General features: G+C 39.7%; 1 pseudogene; it reads right to left on the bottom strand.

The window, feature by feature from the left end:
• Nucleotides 1-1,145: 1,145 nt before the first annotated feature.
• On the bottom strand, nt 1,146-3,303 carry LOC106969519 (zinc transporter 6-like; annotated as a pseudogene).
• Between the last annotated feature and the right edge of the window lie 14,617 nt (nt 3,304-17,920).

A 17,920-nucleotide genomic window follows, 5' to 3' on the forward strand; every position in this document is an offset into this window, starting at 1 on the left:
ATGCCATCGTGGGGCAGTGACAAGTGGAAGAGGAAGACAGAGAAGGGGCCCGAGTAACGCCAAGCGAGGAGGACTGGGCCCACCACTGCTGGCCTTGAAGCCCGAGGAAGGGGGCGCAATCAGCAGAGGCCTGGACTGGGTGTGATGCTGGAATCTGCAGAACGGCAAACAGCCCGGCTGACGTCTCTCTGTATCAGCCCGATGACACCCACATCAGATGGTTTCCTCTACAAGTCAAAGGTAGCGAATCTGTGTGACGCTGCTGGTTTCTGGAAACTTGTAGACAACGCAGGCTTGTGGCCACGACTCCATCTGCAGGAGCTTGGTCCGGGTGCTGCTGAGTTTCCTGGGTATGGCATGGGTTCCCAGGGCCTGTGACCTAGAGTCTGCTTCAGAAAAGGAGATCCTTCGCGGCTGTTCATGTGTGGTCCCTGGGCTCTGAAGCGGCTCCTCAATCTTTTCTGTGATGCTTACAGACACCTACATTCTAGGTCTTGGTCCCCATCTCCCACTGCCCTAAATGATTTCTTACCCTTAAAAATATACCTGATTGGGCTCAGGGCAATTAGAGCCCATGGCACTCCTGCTTATATTTAGAGAAACCAGACATTTATGTTCGGAGGGAACTGTGGAGTCAGCATGCTTGAAATAGCACACAACATACAAGAACATATGCAATCGTTTTTACCATATGAGATCATAGCAAATGTAACGATTTCAGTACCTGTTATTATGCAAAAAATCATTAGGAGTGCAGCGTCTTTCATATTCATAATATGCTGTATATATTACATGGCTCTCTTCATAGGTGATAAAGTTTCAAATAATAACCCATTGACTTGTTTGCATTTCCTGCAAGTAATTTCCTCTGGAGGGGAATTCAAGGGCAGTCTTGGACTGTACCATTCTGCTTACCAACTATGAAATAGAATTCTGGAGGTGGGAGGGAGGGGACAGTGGGTGATGGGTAGTGAGGAGGGCACCTTTTGGGATGAGCACTGGGTGTTGTATGGAAACCAATTTGACAATAAATTTCATTTAAAAAATAAAAATAAAAATGTCAAAGAAAAAAAAAAAAAGAATAGAATTCTACCTGAATACGCCCTTTGGGAGTTTTGGTAAGATTTTGAGAAGACCTGAAAAGTTTAAACTTGGACTCCTCACATTCCATATTATCAGTGTATGATTTGATACATTGTTTATAGTTCATTTTGTTTGAATTTAACAGCTACAGGTTTTTTTTTTAATTTAACCATAAAGGCAACCTATACTACTATCTCAAATGAAAACGCTCATTGATTTGTGGTTGATAATTAATGAAATCTTAAACACCCATATCCGATGGAGAAATGAATCATTATTAACCAATGAATTTGACCTGAATCATGTGTGTTTTTGGCAAGAACTAAATAACTCTTCCCCTTTCTTCCCTTCATCTGGTTTTCTCTAGGTTCATCCAATTGAACAAACTACCTTAAATATGACCCAACCTTTTTTTTTTTTCTTTTTTGTCTTAATTGGTGAACGTTGCTTGTGATACTTTTTATAAGTAATACTGGCCATGTTGGCAAGTCCTTAACATTTACATTTGGAAAATAATCAAAACAAAAAATAAAATAATCCACGTGATTCTCACACTTCATCAGACAATTTATGACTTTGACAAAGCAAAGTAAGTTAGAAATTGACCATTACAGATCTCCCAATACTGTATTCTATAAACTAAGGTCTATTTCAGCAAAATCATAATATAAACTCAAACTGTTTATGCAACTTTGAAAAGATATCAAATCCCATATTATACATAGAATTCCATATATTTTGGCAATATATTTGATTTTTTGCTAAAAAAGATTAAAATGCCAATCAAAAGGGTGACAAAAAATTTAAGTTCCATCATTATGTCAGTATTTTTTTTATTATGTCATTTTTTAAATGTTGGTCTTTGATTAAATGTAATACAGAAAACTAGAATTCCTTGATTGTTCATTAACAAAGGATTTGTTATTCATTTAACCAAAATAAAACACTTTAAGAACTACTTACAAATGTAACAAAATATTTTAATGAGAAACACTATTAAGAAAATCAATAAGTCTTTTAAGCTAGGCTAGACAGAACATGTTCTAGAATTTCTGATAAAAACTTTTACTTTTCCTTTGCACGATATAAATCAGGAGGACCTCAAAGAAAACGTATCAATTAAGTTTGGAAAAGCTCTAAGAGAGACTTTTAGAATGGACACTTTTTTTTCCCCTTTCCTAGAATGTATGTCATTATTCAAGAAGCATGTTTATAAATTTCACTGAAGATAATATTTAATAATGTGACAGATCTGCTTCCTCAAGTATTCCTCTTATCAAGATAATGTCTATCACACTGCAATCAACAGCAAAACCAAAAAAAATCAAAATTCAAATTTAGAGAAACATGTTTTCTAAAGGAAGCCTGTTTAAACCCTAATATTTAGAAGGTGCTCACAGCCCCAAATAAATTTTACAAAAATTTATTTTCCTTGATTTCATGTAACCTGAACATACTATTCTCTAACACTTAGAGTAAATGATTGAACAGTCAATACACAGTTGATTACTAAATAAATTGGAAGTCAAGGGATCAATATTCCTAAGTACATAAGTACATCATGGTCTCACTTGTCCAATTGTATTGTTAGCTCCAGTCAACTTGGCACACCTGTAAAGCCAGTCCTGAATCCTGGAACTTCAAGTCCTTGATGAAGGATGCTACTATAAGGTGTGTGTCCATGATTAAGTCCCAAACCCTAAGGTCTTGGGATGTCTGGTGGAATAACTGGACTCATGTTTTTTCCAGCAGTGCTGAATGAAAATTCTGGAAGTGGGCTACTAGCTTTAGCAGGAGTCAATGTGACAGGGTTTGAATCACTAGCACCTTTTAAAGGAGGTATAAAATTATGGGATCTGAAAAGTTTAGGACATTGGCTTCAACAGGCTCAGAGAGTAAGGCAGGTCTAATCCAATCATCCTTGAAAATCTGAACAGTGCAAGTAGACACTAGAGTGTAAAGCCTGTTGGTCACTTGAGCAAGAACCATTTGTTGATTTGCATCTTGTCAAATTCTTACATGCACTGATCCAGCGGGCCAAAAACCTAGGGTCCCAAGATGCTCGTTTCGAACTTCTAAAACTCCACCCAAGGTAGATACCTCTCTAAGTTTGTCCGACGGACCAATAACACAGGGTAGTGTTGTCTGGAGTAATACTTTGCCTCTGCACATGGTAAGTGGGTCCAATGGGCCAATACTACAGGGTGGTGTTGTCTGGAGTCATACTCTGCCTCTGCACATGGTAACTTTGTCCAGCAGACCACTACTACAGGGTAGTGTCGTTTGCAGTAATACTTCGCTTCTACAGGCTCATGGACTACACGGTGCCAAATGTCCGAGAGCAACAAACATGGCAGAGACGGAGTCCACGGCAAGATAATTACGAATTTCAACAAGCATATATGTGACACGAAGACCAAATGCTCCGGCAAGATCAAACAAGACACACAGACTCACTCAGGGAGGGTAGATACTGCTACATCCCGGAATAATTCCACACAAGCCTCCACTACGCTCTGCGACACGCTCCTGAATCCAAGTTGTACCAGCAGCCCCAAAGACCTAACACGGTTTACTCTGATTACAAAGCACCGTGAACAACCTGAAGCAAGAGCCATTGGAGTACCTACTAATGATCTCCCCAGGCGTATCTGCAGCCTCTCCAAAAAGTGTTCTTTCTTTTAATATAAAGAGAGCTCCCACTTGTGCCAAGACTGAAGAGGGAAATACAGGCAAGACTTCCCATCTTCCAAATCCAAGTGAACAGAGAGGCAGGGTTTCCTCATCGTGACCCAGTAAGTACCGTACCAAACATGCTGTTCAACTAAGAGGATTGGATGGTAAAGTAAACGCGGGCAGGGAAAGCTCTCCTGTTAGTGGGCCCGCACTCCATAAGCAGGAGGATGGTGTACGTTCAGTTTACTGCACCGAAGAGCAATCTCCTCCAGGACCTTCGGTCAGCTGTTACAAGTCTACACTCCTGGAATAACTCACCAGAAAAAACACCTCGTGGTTTCTAAAGAGAAGAACCGTCCCCGTGAGGAGGAACAACAGTTTCTGTCAGAGAAGCTCTGGGAGCTGTGCGTTCCTTACGGCCAGCGTCCCAACATTTGAGAGTAGAAATATTTTTGTGATATTTTGTTGGGAGATGAATGGAATTAAGATTTAGGACAGATCAGACTTGGGAATCTCCTCTTCAACGTGAAAATGTAGCACTGGGGCCCCCCCACTGGGGATCAAAGACACTGGTGAAAGACATGTTCACGGACTGAAAAACTATGCCCTTAATGTAGGAAGTTTTTAAGACATGCTATTATGATAAAGCTCAAGTGAGCCAAAGAATTACACGATAGAAACCAATTCTGTACATTTACGGAAAGCAAATAAATGCATGTGTTAGGCAAATCATGTCATGTGTAAAATACATAGACTCAAGGATACTTATCTGCTAGAATACTGACACCTCATGAGCATTTGTTTCCTATAATGTTTCATTTTCTTAAACCCAAATGATTTTTTAAGGTGTTTTCCATTTTATTTTCTACATGTTTATTTTTCAGAGAGTGCACACGTGAGCACGCAAGCAGTGGAGGGAGGCTCAGAATCTGAAGCGGGCTCCAGGCTCTGAGCTGGCAGCACAGAGCTGATGTGGGGCTCGAACCCACGACCCTGAGGATCACGATTAACTGACTGAGCCACACAGGCACCCCTTAAGAATTTCCAATTAAACTATTTAAACATCATATTTGATAAGTATGCAATAATTTATATTAAAAATGATTTGAGTCATGAACTGTCCTAGTCATTCCCTTTTAGGTCCATAAGCTTCAGATGCATTCTTTTACTAAAAGCTCTTAAGAAATCTCATCTTATTTCTAATTCAATGTCAGAGAATTAACGTGTTGACATTGGAATTAGATTATCAATCCCAGTGTAATTGAAATGACATATGTAACCACTTAACAGAACAGGGAGTGTAGATGGAAAAGAAAACATCCCTATCTTCTTGCCGAAGAACTAGATTCTCTGCCTTTGAGGACAACAATTATTTCAATCTCCATTCTAATTCAATCCACAGCCCCCAGAACAGAACTATGGGTGCTCTATTTCATTCTGTCTTCAACGGAATTTGAACTGAGGAATTGGAGCAGATATCCACTTATTCACAAATGCATTCTATTTCTAATTCTTGGCCAAACAAGCTCTCAGAAAGATGAGTTAAAAAATTCTTAGCACCCATATATATGACGAAGGTATTTTGGCTTGTGAAGAATGAATATAGCTTCAATTCTGGCAAGATTTTTTACAACGATGAAAATCAGCATCATCCTTACAGGAAATACTTCCTAACCCCCCTCTGTTCCATTTGAAGAGCAGTCACAAATCATCTTAAAGTCCTTGATCCTAGGGTGGATTCTCACACTGTCCTAGGCTTCATACTTTATAGGATTTGAACAATCAATGCGATAACTTCATTCAGAATAAAAATGTGAGCACCTTGAACTTGGAAAGGAGCAAATGTCACCATAGCACATCGATATTTTCCATTTGGTACCAGTTGGTACAGAGCTTAAAAACAACAAGACCAGGAGAGAGAGGGATAACCAGAAGGAATGAGGTTACATAGAGACAGTACATACACAAGTCCATACACACTCAAGCCCTCAATCTTAGCAGAACCATGGTTCTGGTAAGCTGGTGGAAACACTAAGAGAAGTGAACATTCCCATAACATACCAAGGAAGAGAAAGCAGAGTAAAGGAAAGATCATTTATCACAGGCACAAACTTCTGTGGTTCACTTATCCACTCAGCCACTTGTTAGTTCTACGACCTTAGGGCATGCTATGTGCCCCCTTGTAACCTCAATCTTTCCATCTGAAAAATGAGGCTAATAGCACCTTCTTCATAGGGGTCTTGAGGGGAGTTTATGGAATCTGAGTATGAGTGTTGTGCCTGTAGAGGTGGTGGTTATGGTCGGGGTGTTCATGGAGCAGAACGTAGACCACCCAGACTCTAGTCTTAGTTCCACTACTCACCAGCTGTGCACCTGGCATGTGTGACAGATTCTCTGAACCTCAGCAGTTCTGCCTGAAAAATGCAGATAATTTTTTAGGCTCTACCTTCCTCATCGCTTTATTTTCAAATCAAGTAAGATAAATACATTTATAAACGGAAAGAACTGTTTCAGCATAATATTAATTATGCCAGAATGGCAGGCTCTAAAGACCATTTTTACTTTCAAAGAACCCACCAGACTCCTTAGGAATAAAAATGCATGGGAAAAAAAAGTATATATTTACATTATGTTCTTTACAAAAAGGTTCAATGTTTATTAATTAAAATGCCTAATTGACATTCCAAAGTTTAATTATCTTCACTTGTGTCCACTAAATACAACAGATTTAAACGGTACTCATACAATATTGGTCTTGAAATCTCATTCTGCGTTAGGTCATTTTCTCCCATCTAAAGAGACGGATTTTAGTAAAACAGTGTTTGCCACTGAGAATTTTTTTTTAAAATAATCTTATGTCATCGTGAAGCCTCTTAGGTTTACACTTTGGATTTTAAGCAAAGCAATCCACGCTGATTTTCAAATTAACTATGATACACAACCAAGTCCTTCATAACAAAGTACCATCCTTCATAGATACTCAGAAACAATTATTCTAAATCTGACTCCTTAAACAAGTTTGTAAAGAGCAATCAGTTATTATTCTACAGTATTTCAGAGGAGCCTCAGAAGGCATGTTAGGATTGGTAGGATTTCTTGAATATAAGTTCTGGGACATTGAGCCAAGAGCTAAAAACACAATATTAAAAAAAAAGTTATCTGAGGTTATAATGCATTTTGCTGTACTTCAGGAATGTTTAAAATGCTGATAAAGGAATGGTAAGCTGTTCAGTAGGTGTTGTTTTCCGCCCCACCCCCCCCACCCCCCGCCCTGGGAGGTGGGGCAGACTCTCGGAAATATAAATTTCAGCCAAGAAAAAAAAAAAAAAAAAAGCTACTGAGGTTAAACAAGTTTTGCTCACTCAGCATTATAAAACCAATGTCAGTCATACTCAACTGCTTGTTCCACTCTTTGTTAACAGGGTATGGGTTTTGCAACTGGTGGAATCATTCATTCACCCCTTCAACCCGACAGACATCAGTTTCTTGTCCCTGAGGTTCCAAAAGGAAAGCAAGCATACAGACTTCCTTATCTCGTGAAGAAGAGAGGAAATAAACAAATGAAGACATACTTATGTTAGGTGGGAATATGCGCTATAAAGAAAAATGAGGAGCAGTAAAGGAGGAAACCAGCCATAGGAACAGGGAAGGTGGTAGTCCCGAACGCAATCACCTTTAACTTTAAAGGTGCATTTGAAACTCATACCAACCAGAGCCACTGTCAGGAGAATACAGCTGTGCCTCCTGCAGCCTCATTACAAACTCTGAACGTGTCAGGGACTGGTCACTGAGAAGTCCTCAGGAAATAGCAATCACAAATGCTAAGAACAGCCAAAGTTTTATGTTGGAAAACGCATTGAAAATCTAGGCACTGCGTTAAACACGTATATTATTTTTTGTTGACATTTTGAGGTTTTAGGGCCTCCAGAAGAGGAAATTTGGCTATGTATCATTTGCAATACCTGCCACCACGAAGTGCGGCCTCTTTCGCCCCACCGTGAACCTGGTCTATTAATCAGCGGATGGCGGGAGAAGCAACATCATGTGCGTCGCAGGGCCCAGATTTCAACAGGACTGCTATCTCCGCCTTTGCACTGTTTGGGACCCAGAGATCGCCATGCGGTGAGGAAGTTTGAAACGCAAGGCCACGTGCAGACTGCAGACAATTCAGCCATCCTAGCTGAACCAGGGCTCAGGCCAGCCAGCAGCGTCCAAGCAAATTTAAGGGAGATGGGTAGAAAAAGCTCCCAGGTAACCCACACAGACATAAACCTTTGTTGTTTGCAGCCTCCAAGCTTTGGGTTTTTTTTTTTTATGCTGCGATAGACAGGCAACTCTGGCACAGGAGGAGAAACGGAAGCTGACGGCATTCAGAGGCTCCCAGCAAATGAGACCAGAGCCAGGACTGCACGTCACATCCGTCCGAGTGCAACCACTGGCGTCTGTAGCACTGCAGTTTTGACTTTCCCAAAAATCCATTTATCCTGACAAAACGCTAAGATCATCCATAAATTTTTACCATACTCAAAATGTCCGTGATTATGTGAGCATTTAGATACATTCCCTGCTGAGCCCCCTCCTCAAAGAATTATAACATCCCAGCAATTCCCCGGATAAAAAGTTCTTACACCACTGCATTAAAGTTACCATTATATCAGTAATATTTAAGCAATCTCACCTAAAACATATTGTTCTGTGTCTATTTCCAAAAAGATCTAGATCTAGATAGATATACAGGGGATTATGATAGCCAGCTGGTTCAGTGGTGAGGAGGGGATGAAGGGTAGGACATGCCATTAGTGCAGTGGTACTACATGCACAGAATTACATATGGCGGAGCACAGAACGTCCATGGACCTATATTTATGTGTATATATACCCACACAGTATATATTCCTAAGAAACTTATCCAAAAGTAATGCACCCTTACTGCATGGTATCTGAGATTAAAGATGGTCCCAAATCCTTTCATGGCCATCCCTTGGAGAATCAAGATCTAGGTTTTCTGCCCTTGAATTTCTTGGGATTCTATGCCACCATGTAAGAAACCCACCTTTGTGGAGATGGTCAGGCTGCAGAGGAGGTCAAGCTCGTCCCCTGAGGGGGGTCACAGAGGACCATCCCCGCTCAGTCAGCCATCCCAATACAAGTGATAGAAGGTCAGCAGAGTTTTTTGATGGGACCACCTTCAGCGGCGACTGCATGAGGGGGGACACATGTGACAACCACATAGTTCAGCCCATCAACTCCCAACATCATAAATGAGGACATATTGTTCTTTTGTGGCAGTTTACTAGAGATAGACATCCGGAATACTGTGCTTCTAATTACAAGAAGGAAAATTCTTAACACTTCTGTCCAGTTTAATAACTTCATGGCTGCTTAGAACGGATCCTGTCTCCCCCCAACCCTGGCTGATACATACACACAACACACCCCATATGAATTGGAATCTATACACAAACCCACAAAATGGCAATATTTTTAAGTTGTCCAATAAAATATGAAGCTACAATGAAAAGTCTACTGTAAAGTGGAGGATAAAATTTACTAAAAATGGTGGCAAAAGAAATTTGACTATTCAATTTGACTGTGAAATTCCCGACAACCATGAATAAAGGAAAAAATAAGCCTACATGTCCCTCATTACTGAAACGGAAGAAACACATGTCTAAAGATATGTATTGTTCTCCTAGAAACAAAGGAAAATTCTGTTTTAATGATGCATTTTATCTAGGCCACCAGACAGCGTGTGTGGATATATGTCTGACATTAGAAAGAACTCACAATTAGCGTTTACATCAAAATCAGAAGCCAAAAATGTAAATTCATAAATACAACTTAAAAAATAGAAAACTTCAGACTTTTCTCCAAACCATATAAAAAAGGGGCAGCTTCCTAAATATTATAAAGGTTCTTAGAAATTAATTAGAAAATTGGTTACCGCTATGAACAGGCAATTTATAGAAAGAAGTTAATGAAATGGTTTTGAACTATATAAAAATATGTTCTATCTACAAGCTATTAAGGAATTCAAATAAAATAAAAAATGATAGAGTGTTTTCAAATCTCTGACAAAGATAAATAGATGTGATGACATAGCATGTGATGGAGGAACGGGAAGTCTGGTCCCTTTCAGACCATGGTCAATGTTGGTCTCCATGGCTCACAGAAGGGCAATTCTGCAGTAACTCCCCAGCATTTCCACCCCGGGACCCCATCATACATAAGTGTTTGCACACATTTGCAAATATCTCTGTAAAGATGGCCATTAAATAACTAATTTATGAATATCTTAATCTAATAAAGAGTCTATTACTGATTGATAAAATACTGACATTCAAATATTGAAGTTTCATGCAATGTTTAATGAAAGTATATACTCAAATATAGAGAGAACTCTAATGGTTATTCTTAGGTGCAGAAAGCAAAGTGCATGTCTGTATGCACTTTACTTTCAATTGTATAAAAAATGGGCATGTGAATACACACGTGTGCAGGTATATGCATTAACTATTTTGGAAATATTTGTAAGAAACACAATATATCAGGGAAAATACAACAGGGAAATATGGGAAGCAGCCTCATTTTTACGTCACTTTTTTTTTGCTATTTGCATTTTTACCATGTGCCATTTTTTCCTCAGTAAAATTAGTGGGGTGGGGAGAAGTTCAGTGATTTCCCTATGGCTTCCAATTAACAATTAACTAATTGTTAATACAAGGGTGCAGCAATTTGGAAGCTGAAGGTTATGTAGATGTAGTTACACCAGCGTTTTTTAAATTATGTTCCAGAAAACCCTAGAATTCCCCAGAGTTACTTGGGGCCACCGCAGAGGCTGATGAGGAGGCAAAGTGGTCAAAAAGATACCCCTCACCCTTACCAGCTTCAAAGTAATCAGCTTTTATGCATTTTATTCACTGAGCTACACAAAATGCTTTGTTTGAATGGAAAACTTCCACTGTTAGAAGAGGGAGATTTCTTGACATAAGGAATACAGCAACAACCTATCCCCTAGCTGTCAACTGTGATACTGGAGACAGCTGGCTAGTTTGATTTTAACCTACATCATTCCAGGAGAGTTGAAGGATTCTTTATGGTACATGGCATTGTATATACTTCTAGACCTCCTACACAGCTCTTGTTTGAATGTGTTTTCACTATGGGACAATATCTATAGAAAGAATTGGCAATTTATTTGCCAAATTTCCAAATGGAAAAAAAAAAACCACAAAACCTTCAAATGTTTTTATATTAAATCTGTAAACTTTTTTTTTTTAACAGTTGGGAGTAATTTCACATCAGTCTTAATAACCTTGTCACACCTACTGAGGAAGCAATTGTTGGAATCTAGAACTTCACAGAATACCAATTAATGTTTTCCTTAATAAAAAGAGATTTCAGATTTCAAGTTTTGGCTTAGTTACTATCGTCTATGCTTGCATCATTAAATTTCTTTTCTAACTGCAACTAAGTGTGTTCTCTTTCTCACATCATTTCTGGCTATCATTTACAAGGTGGTGGCTCCAATATCTTATTGCAGAATGAAGGATCTGCTCATGTGTCAGAGACCATGTCTGTTTCCTTCAGAAAAGTGCCCTGTGCACTAGGAAGCTGTTATTAACACCGGTTTCTATCTTCTGTAATTTGGGCAGGAGGACTTTCCCTTGATGCTCATAGACACAACATGTCAAATAGTAGCTTCTTTTGCCTAATCCTATGAATTGTGACCCCCCCCCCCTTAAGTTTAATGTCCCTGGTCAGCCACATTTGTCTAGTGGATTCTTCACTGGATTCTATTCAGATGTCTAATAACTCCTATGAAGGGATCCTTTTCTAATAACTGATCATTTCTGAACTTAATTTTCATCAATATTACTCTCCCCTTGACCCCTATCTATTGGCCACCCCTCTATGACTTTCCCCCTGGCCATTCCTATCTCTAGGCTAAGCGACAGCTTTGTCTGTTCTAGGCTCCATTGCGATCCCAGATAAGACTGGACCCTCTAACCCCCCTGGAGGAAGGGGTCTCATTGGATTTTCAAACAAAATTAAGGAGGCTCTGCGATTCTGTGAGGGTAACAATAAGGATTTAACATACTGAATGCTATTTTATATGTACAATCGGGGAACTTAACATTGGTTATCAAGAGCCCACACTCCCAGAAACCATCCTTCCTACTAAAAAGGAAATGGACGTTTCCTCCATCATAAACTAGGATACACTTATTTTTACAGTAATATGCAACTATTCCCTCAACTTCTCATCTGTTAGGTAGAGCAGCACCCAGTTTGGAGGAATGGGTTAAACTTTAATGTCTCCCCCGTCATTTGGAACAGAGCCACTGGAAGTTTGCAAGCGGTCTTGTTGTGTTGTGGTTTTAATGAGTAGGGGGCAGGCAGGGGAATCAGAGATAAGTTTTCCTCTCTCAATGATTCTGGGAGGTCTCAACTGGATTAGGGGAGAAGGCAACTAAAAATAACGACCACAGTCCTTTCTTACAGTTGGATTAACTGCATATGCACAGGCAAACAACATAGTGAAGAATGGCATAAAGGAGAAATGAGCCAATGGTGAATGCATCTTTTTCAGAGTCAAAGCTGACATTTCAGCTTCCCTGAGGGAGAGTGTAGAGAAAGTGAGGGGTGTGGAGAGAGACTAAGATAGTCGGCAGGCTGTCTGGAGAGAAAGGTGAAGTCAAGAGCTGTCAGCTGGGAAGGAAAGACACAGGCATGTAGAAAACATTCCGGCAAACCAGCCATGCTCTGTTACTTTAAACGAGCCAGCAAAATTAGTTGGGGTTTTTTTCTAATATCAAAAGATAGCTCATCCCAAGAATTCAGTATTTTTGCTTAATTCTCCATTATCACTGTACAGTTTAGCCGCTTATCTTCGCAGTTGCAAAGACGTCACTTCTCTGAAGCAAAAAAAAAAAACATGGTTAACAAAAGCCAAATGCAATAAGGAAGACAGTCGTGAGAGCAGTTCCAATTAGAAATATGGGCCGTCCTTGCAGAAAGTGTTCCACATCCGCACACGGCTCCTCTTACTCCAGATCCCCCAATGTCTCTGCAATCCTAGAGTGACAGTTTTGGCACTCTAGAAGTTGCCTTATTTTTCTCACGTTCTTTAGAGGAACATATCAGGATACCTGCAGAAACCTCTGAAACACTGAACTAGCATTCTCAGCCACCCCCACGTATATTACGAAGCCAGTATCTGAGACAGTGCGGATGTCTTATCTTTGAAGTCTGAAAAGCATAAAAACCCAAAAATAAGGTCTTTGCAAAAAAAACAAAACAAAAAAAAAAACCCAATTGGTTTTTTCCAGTGGCTCAGGTGGTTAAGCATCTGATTTTGGCTCAGGTCACAATCTCAGTCTTCAGAAGTTCGAGCCCCATGTCCGGCTCCGTGCCGACATCCCAGAGCCTGAAGCCTGCTTCAGATTCTGTGTGTGTCTCTCTCTCTGTTCCCCCCGTGCCTTGCATTCGCACTCTCAAAAATAAACAGACATTTTAAAAAAATAAACATCCAGAAAAAAATTTGGTATCATCTTGCAAAATACTGACTACATTATAAATCCTTAGTCAAATTTAAAATACTAAATTTTAATAAAAATTTTGGAATGTTTTTAGATTTTCAGAAAAACTGGGGATACATTAGTTTCAACCTACCCCAGTTTCTATTTTGAAAATATATTACGGTTCATTTGTCACAACTTATCAATATTGAATACTATTTTGATTTGAAATTCATATTCAGATTTTCTAGCTGATAGCCAGGGTCCTTCTGCATTTTTACTGCTTCAGCCCGCCATCCAGGATAGCATATATTTACTGGTCATGTGTCCATAGGCTTTTCGATGTGACAGTTTCTCAAACTTGGTTTTTAATTTTTTTAGTGTTTATTTTTGAGAGTGAAAGAGCATGAGCAAGGGAGGAGCAGAGAGAGAGGGTGGCACAGAACCCGACGCAGGGCTTGAACCAACTGACCACGAGATCATGACCTGAGCTGCAGTCGGATGCTCAACTGACAGAGCCAGCCAGGTGCCCCAAACTTTGTTTTTGATGACCGTGACACTTTTGGGGTAGATCAGTCAGGTGTTTTGCAGATATTTTTAAAATCCCAGTTGGGGAACTGTTTTCTCATGGCTTAGTTGGGGTTACTTTTTTTCTGGGGGGGGGGGAGGGTGGGAGAAGACCACAGAGGTAACATGCTGTGTTTGTCATTTATCAAGGATACACGCTACAGACGTGACTTATTCATGTCAACCGTGATCACTTGGCTGAGACCGTGTTTGTCGGTTTAATCACTGTACTGTTCCTGCCCTTTCCACACAGTACTTTTTGGCAGGAAATCCCTAGGAGCCCACACCTAAGGAGCAGAGAGTTCTTTCCCCCCCTACCCCCGGAGACTGGAGTGTTTATATTAACTATAATTCTTTTACAGGAGAGGTTTGTCTTTTCTCTATTTATTCAGTCATTTCTTTGTATCAGCATAGGCTTAAGGATATTTACTGTACATTTTGGGTACAATATTAGTCTAATTGCGTTGCTCAAATTATTACATATTTGGCCATCAGAAGCTCTTTCAAAAAGCTCCTGAGTGCCTTGGACATAACCCCACGATGGTGGGATTTGAGAGCTTCCGTACTTTCTGGCAAACTCAGATGTCCCAGACTGTTATATAGCTATCGCCCCAGTCCTAGGACCCAGCCATTTTCCAAAGAAATCTTAATTGCTTTGAACACAGAATGGTATTAACTAACGTCTGGGCACCACGTCCAGTGGCTTCTAAGCCCTCCCCACTGACGGAGCACAGAACTGTGTGTGAGCTAACTGATGTGTGTGCCTACCTCTGTGCACCTTTCTACATGCATCCAACAGTATCTCCATTAAGTAAAACTCGGGTTCACGCACAGATCATTCTAGTCTTCTCTTTGCTTATCGGCAACTGCTACTCCAACAGTGAGAAACCTGCCTCCCACAGACCATCCCCCCTTTCAAAATTACTTGTAAGGTTCTGTAACTTTCTCTCAAAGTCTATTTCCTAGGTGGAGCCTGGGTGGATACACATAGACACAGAGCTATTAAGATTTCAGAGATCTGATTCACTCTCCCTTTTATCTGAGAATTGAAGCTTATGACTTATCCAAGGTCATAAAATTAGTTATTGATGTATTTATAACAAAAAGCCAGGTGTCTTCTCTTAAAATTGAGCATTTGAGATTTCAAAATGGTTCAGCCAAATGCTATTACAGGTGAAAAAAACTTACATCCACAGAATTTAACATCTTCTATCTGGTTAAAGACTAGAAGACCATTGAAAATAGGAAATTATGACAAAATCATATTTATCTGAAAAAACAATCTAAATTTCAATGATCAAAATTTAGTTTTTGGCTCAGCTATGAGTTCACGTCACCCTGTATTAGAGTCAAATACTTTAAATAAATTTGAAGATTATCTATTTCAAAATATTTTAGCTATAGTCTGTGACTCAGTACTGATGGAAAGTGAATCCATTTACGTAATTATAGAAGTGTTCACAGAGACACAAAAGTTTGCTGACACTCTACTCATTTCTATTTAGCAGGGAACAGTCTCATTCCAATGGTCTGGACCCTTTTCATCAGTTACAAAGGAAATGACTGCTGACATATGTCTGGCAAAATAATGGATCAGGACATAATGTTACTTGACTTACACAGGAGTTAATATTCATGGAAAGAATCTATTTTATTACAGGTAAACAGAATTTTTGATTAGTATAAAATAAATCCTATTAGAAAGTATAAATAAAATTTTTCTAACAAGTGATTTTTAGAGCCTTTTTCATAGTAAAATTTTCAGTATATTTGCCAAAAATGTAAGTAAACAGCAGTAAATGAAGTAAACTAAAAATGAGTATTTTCTTCTTCTATGTCAGACACTATTCTATGTTTTATATGTAGTAGCTAATTTAGTCTTCGGTAAAATAATATTCCTATTTGAGAAATCTGTAGAACAGAGCAAAACAAATCCAAGAAGTAGGGTGTACTCTAGCTTTTACTGAATTTCAGCCTTTATTTAAATGAAATTTTAGGGGCCTGGAGTTCGGAGATCCCTTTGTCCAGAGGTTCTTAGTGCTACCCGCATCTTAGAATAACCTACAGTGGGGCTCCTGGGTGGCTCAAGTCTGTTGAGCATCTGACTTTGGCTCAGGTCATGATATTGCAGTCCGTGGGTTAGAGCCCCCCGTCGGGCTCTGTGCTGACAGCTCAGAGCCTGGAGTCTGCTTCAGATTCTGTCTCCCTCTCTTTCTGCCCTTCCCCCCACCCATGCTCTGTCTCTCAGAAAAAAAATTAAAAAATTAAAAACAAAGAATAACCTATAGTAAGCTACCTGCATGTTAGAGTAATCACAGTCCTGCTACCTGTGTATTTGAGTAGTCCACAGTACTGAATACTATAGGACTTTAGATGTGGTTCTCAAATTTATGCATAAATCAGAACCACAGAATTTTTAGTTTATTTAAGTTTACTTATTTTGAGGGCACACGCACACAAACAAGAAGGGGCAGAGACAGAGGGAGAGAGAGAATCCCAAGCAGGGGCCTCACGCTCAGCTCAGAGACTGATGTGGGGCTCAAATTCACAAACCACAAGATCATGACCTGAGCCGAAATCAAGAGTTGGAGGCTTAACGGACTGAGCCACCCAGGGGCTCCTCAAGGATTTTTTTTAAGCATTAAACCCTCAACCTCAGGGTTTCTAATTTAATAGTTCTGGAGAGGATCCCAATACTTTCTATCTCAAAGAAGGGCCCAGGTTTTGTTGGTGGCCAGGGCACTGCACTCAAAACCAAGTTTTGAATTAGAATCTCTACAACTGGTAGAATGGAAGCCTGAGCAAAATTTGTTTTTAATTGAACTCTGCAACCACATAAGAATGTATGGAGAATGAACACCCTGCATCAGTTAGCCAATGCCAACAATTATAGACCATCTTTTTTATTAAACAAAGTTTCATTTTTTTTTTAGTGGGAGGAACTTAGGGGGGTCCCATTGATCCTTCTAATTCCTTCACTTTTTCTGTTTTCCTTCCTTTATTTTTGTTCCTTTTGTCTTCCTGTTCCTTGGTCCTTGTTCCTTTTGTCACATTCCAGATGTGACTTCCTTCATAGAGAATTCTCCTGCATTTCTAAGTGACAGACTTTCTCTTGAGTAACCCCCACGCCATATCACACAGATGCCTCTAAAGCACACTCTACCCAGGTGTCCACAAACAGCCAGGACCAGAACCTTCTAATGCCAGCTCCACTCCCTAATTTTACATAATTTAGTAAAAACTGATGGGCCAGAATTAGACGTCTCACCCTCTAACCCTCCATCTCTTCAACTACGTTTTCTGGTAGAAAATAAAAACATCACTTTATGAGAAGGAAAACAAATTGTGTGGAAGGATTGAAGAAGTCACGGTAAGGACAGTGGTAATGGTGTTATGTTCAGATTGTGTTACAGTGTATCTTTAAAAAGTCAAAAAGTGAGCGTCTCCATAGATGTCCTCATTTATCAATACCAGAATGTTTGATGCTCTGGAAAGCTGGGAGACAGAACACGTGACTTCAGGTTTTAGCTTAGCCATACGTGGTCAGTCCCAAGTCCCAGAACAAGTTACTCAAGTTGCAGTTTCTTCAACTGTACAACGTAACAAGCAGCAACTAAGAAATTGCATGTAAAGATCTTTAATCAATACTAATAGATGGACAAGTTAAAAAAATACCTATTTGGGCATGCCTTTGTTTTAGAGACTACAAATGATGGGGCGCCTGGGCAGCTCAGTTGGTTTATCATCCAACTCTTGGTTTTGGCTCAGGTCATGATCTCACAGTTCGTGAGTTCAAGCCCTGTGCTAACAGCATGGAGCCTGCATGGGATTCTCTATTTCTTCCCCTCCCCCTGCTCATGCCTCTCTCTCTCTCAAAATTAGTAAACAAACTTAAAATTTAAGAAGACTAAAAATGACCTTCCATTTAAACTGTATGTGTATGTTTTTAATGTGCAGATTATTACAGGTTCTGACTTAAAATATTCTACATCTGTTTAAGGACTTGTTATATCTGGCCTAATTCCATTAAATGCACTGTTTACTAATAGTTGAATTTGAACTGCTGACTGTTA

The sequence above is a fragment of the Acinonyx jubatus genome, chromosome D2, assembly GCF_027475565.1.
Source record: "Acinonyx jubatus isolate Ajub_Pintada_27869175 chromosome D2, VMU_Ajub_asm_v1.0, whole genome shotgun sequence".
NCBI lineage: Eukaryota > Metazoa > Chordata > Mammalia > Carnivora > Felidae > Acinonyx > Acinonyx jubatus.